This window comes from Nomia melanderi, unplaced genomic scaffold (assembly GCF_051020985.1).
Source record: "Nomia melanderi isolate GNS246 unplaced genomic scaffold, iyNomMela1 scaffold0891, whole genome shotgun sequence".
Classification (NCBI taxonomy): domain Eukaryota; kingdom Metazoa; phylum Arthropoda; class Insecta; order Hymenoptera; family Halictidae; genus Nomia; species Nomia melanderi.
This window is the reverse complement of record NW_027476005.1, coordinates 2,331-6,647: the sequence shown is the minus strand read 5'-3', so window position 1 is coordinate 6,647 and position 4,317 is coordinate 2,331. Positions and strand designations below refer to the sequence as shown.

Sequence of the window (4,317 nt, the reverse complement as noted above, 5' to 3'; positions counted from 1 at the left end):
GGGGAGAAATAGAACGATGAGTTGACTTATCGGGTCTTCGTTGGAATTACCGTCGCTGGCATTGTAAACTCCAGATGACCTTGTGATTCCTTCGTCGGGCACTGGTAAAGGGTGGCGATGATTCGTTCTATAATAGAAATACCCGTCGTAGCGATTCGGCCGAGACACCCGCCACGAAACTCTCTCTCGTCGTGGAATCCCCATGTCGGAGAGTAAAACGCGAAGGCTAACTATATAAGAAACATATAGTATTATTTATGCCTGTGGTTCTCCGTTTGTCCTACTCTCAGATACGCGACTCGGAGAGTTACGAATAATCGTGATGGACCACGATTTCTGTACGTCTTACATCTTTCGACGATGGGACGATCCACGCGAAGAGATCATTCCTGCTTGCGTGAGGTGCGATAGCGCCGATTCGCTTTTCTGTACGGGGAGAAATAGAACGATGAGTTGACTTATCGGGTCTTCGTTGGAATTACCGTCGCTGGCATTGTAAACTCCAGATGACCTTGTGATTCCTTCGTCGGGCACTGGTAAAGGGTGGCGATGATTCGTTCTATAATAGAAATACCCGTCGTAGCGATTCGGCCGTGTCACCCGCCACGAAAATCTCTCTCGTCGTGGAATCCCCGCGTCGTAGAGTAAACGCGAAGGCTTGCTATAGAAGACTATAGTTTATACGCCTGTGGTTCACCGGTTGCCTGCTCTCCGGGGTACGCGATCGCGCAGGAGTTACGGAAGAACTTGATGGGCCACGATCTCCAAGCGGCTATATCTTTCGACGATGGGACGATTCACGCGAAGAGAACGTTCGTGCATGCGTGAGGTGCGATAGCGTTGATTCGCTTGTCTGTACGGGGAGAAATAGAACGATGAGTTGACTTATCGGGTCTTCGTTGGAATTACCGTCGCTGGCATTGTAAACTCCAGATGACCTTGTGATTCCTTCGTCGGGCACTGGTAAAGGGTGGCGATGATTCGTTCTATAATAGAAATACCCGTCGTAGCGTTTCGACCGATGTCACCCGCCACGAAATTCTCTCTCGTCGTGGAATCCCCGCGTCGGAGAGTAACCGCCGAAGGCTTGCTATAGAAGACTATAGTTTATACGCCTGTGGTTCACCGGTTGCCGGCTCTCCGGGGCACGCGATCGCGCGAAGGTTACGGAGGGACGTGAAGCGCCCGAGCAATGAAACGTCCGCAGGAGGAAACGAGCAACCGCCGAACATTGTTTCGCGACGTTTCCATAATGTATTGTCGTTTCGCTCGCATCCCGCTTCTTTCCCCTAGTTTCCTCGACGCGTAGTTTCGCAGCCTTAGTGGACGAATCATTCTCGATTCGAGGAAAGATATGCAGTGGGGCGTGCAATGAGCCCGCCAGAGACCACGATCTCCAATGCGTCTTTACATCTTTCGACGATGGGATGATCCACGCGAAGAGAACGTTCGTGCTTGCGCGAGGTGCGTTAGCGTCGATTCGCTTTTCTGTACGGGGAGAAATAGAACGATGAGTTGACTTATCGGGTCTTCGTTGGAATTACCGTCGCTGGCATTGTAAACTCCAGATGACCTTGTGATTCCTTCGTCGGGCACTGGTAAAGGGTGGCGATGATTCGTTCTATAATAGAAATACCCGTCGTAGCGATTCGGCCGAGTCACCCGCCACGAAACTGTCTCTCTTTCGTCGTGGAAACCCCGCGTCGGAGAGTAAAACGCGCGAAGGCTGTGACTGTAACATATATATATACAGTATACAATGCCTGTGGTTTTTGCGCGTGTCGGCTCTTCGGTATACGCGATCGGCCAGAGTTACGGAGGGACGGTGAAGCGCACGAGAAATTGAAACGGCCGCACGATTGGAACCGAGCAACCGTCGAACATTGTTTCGCGACGTTTCCATAATGCGTTTTCGTTTCGCTCGCATACCGCTTCTTTTCCCCTAGTCTCTGAGACGCGTTTTCGAGCCGTTCTTCTACTATCGATTCTCGTAGAGAGAAGGGACCGGGTAGTCTGGAAGTGGAACCCGCATCTTGCGTGTACCGTACACGGAATTGAGAGGACCGGCCGTGAAGCTCGTTTTAAAGCCGTGCGTCTGACACCCAACTCTTGCGCGCCAATTTCGCGGCAAGAGATAATATGGGACGAATGACCGGCAAAGAGCCAGCTGTGAAGTCTGTTTTTTTAATCGAATCCGTGGACGTGTGTATGCCGTAGCGTCGCTCGTCGTGTTCGTTCATGGTCGTTCCGAGAGAAAGAACGAAAGCGGTAACGAAGGGACCGGCCGTGAAGCTCGTTTTAAAGCCGCGCGTCTGACACCCAACTCTTGCGCGCCAATTTCGCGGCAAGAGATAACATGGGACGAATGACCGGCAAAGAGCCAGCTGTGAAGTCTTTTTTCATTATTTGCTTTCAATCGATCGATCGGTACGATTCGTGCAACGTTTCGCGCGATGCGACGCGAAAACATGCGCGCAACAATAGATGCGTCTGATCGGAAGAACGCGAGGGTCGACTGCACGCGATGGATTCAGTATCGGGTAGGATACAAAATATATCCCCGTCGTTTCCACGCGTGCGAGTCTTCTGCGTCTTTCGCGGGTTTTTGAATGCACTATACGCCCGGAACGTCGAGAAATATATACATATTACTTGAACGTTTTTCGTCTCGAAAGGCTTCGGTGTCGTCTCCAAGGCGACGCCTGAATCTCCTTCGCGCGCTGGTCGGAGATTCAGGTATCAACTTTTATCTTCTCTTTGAAAGAAGAGAGATATTAGGTCGAACAAATGAGAATAAAATTATATATGTGAAATATAAAATTTATACGATTACCCTGAACGGTGGATCACTTGGCTCGTGGGTCGATGAAGAACGCAGCTAATTGCGCGTCAACGTGTGAACTGCAGGACACATGAACATCGACATTTCGAACGCACATTGCGGTCCACGGATACAATTCCTGGACCACGCCTGGCTGAGGGTCGTTTACGTACCATACACTGCTTGCGTAGCTCTGTCAAATCCCCGCCGTCGTTCACCTCTTCGGATCGAACGTTTTTTTACCGAAGGGCGCAAAGAACGTTTCTGAGTCGGGTTAAGAGAAGGATGCTACGTACGAGCGAACGATGGGTGTCTCGTCGGCGTTTGTCGCGGACACGCGAAAATTCTGTGAATTTCACGGACAGTGTACGTTCTAGTTGTTGCAAAACGATCGGAATCGTTTGTATGGACTCGCGTGAGTGTTCGCGGCGTCGTGCGTCGTTCAATTACGACCGCCCGCGGATACCGCTCCACTGCGATATGGATCTGAGCGACAACTTTTTCGGCTGTTCGTGAGATGAACGGTTTCGTGTGTTTAGAAAAATTTTTTTTCCCGCGCTCCCGACGTCACCTGAAATGATGCGTCAGAGGTGAAAGAAAATATTAAGAAGTCGAGAGAGAGAGAGACTACACACGTTTTATTCATATTTTGTATACCGTGCGTGAGACGGATGTGCACGACACGTCGTATGTCGGTATATTACCGACTGGCCCCAGGGAGATTGTTTTCTTCCTCTCTTACGAATGAGATGTACGTTTCGGAGGATCGTCGTTACCGAAACACACGGCAAAACGAGACTTCTCGCAGCAGAACCTTTATACACAATACACATCGACTCTTTTTACCCCGAGAGAGAGAGAAAAGGTGTATTTCTTTTTTTTATTTTTCGAATTCGACGCACGAACGCTTTGACGACTGGAGAAAAACACGGTGTGTGTTAAAATCGTGCGGGACGAGCATGCGTATTCGTAACGGGTCGAATAGTTCTTATTCCCCGTCGTCGCGTGTCCTCGCTGGACCACCACCGTGCGCTTCCGCCACGTTCAGTTGAATTTCGAAATATATATATATAAAAAGAATCACCATATACTCTCTTTCGGGAGGTGTATTTTTATCGGTTTCTGCTATAGAGAAGAGACGGAGATCGTGTTGTGAGGTGTAACGTTTCTGTATCCCCGTTTCGGAGGATCGTCGTTATCGGCGGAACACACGTCAAAACGAGACTTCTCGCAGAACCTTTATACACAATACACATCGACTCTTTTACCCCGAGAGAGAGAAAAGGTGTTTTTCTTTTTTTTTTATTTTTCGAATTCGACGCACGAACGCTTTGACGACTGGAGAAAAACACGGTGTGTGTTAAAATCGTGCGGGACGAGCATGCGTATTCGTAACGGGTCGAATAGTTCTTATTCCCCGTCGTCGCGTGTCCTCGCTGGACCACCACCGTGCGCTTCCGCCACGTTCAGTTGTATTTCGAAATATATATATATAT

The 4,317-nt window shown here is 49.5% G+C and overlaps 1 non-coding gene across 1 annotated transcript; it reads left to right on the top strand.

Annotated features, from left to right (window-relative positions):
• The first annotated feature begins 2,830 nt into the window (after positions 1-2,830).
• Positions 2,831-2,985, top strand: LOC143176819 (5.8S ribosomal RNA). The gene has a single exon (XR_013001325.1). It is a non-coding gene; the product is annotated as a 5.8S ribosomal RNA (ribosomal RNA).
• The last annotated feature ends 1,332 nt before the right edge of the window (positions 2,986-4,317 follow it).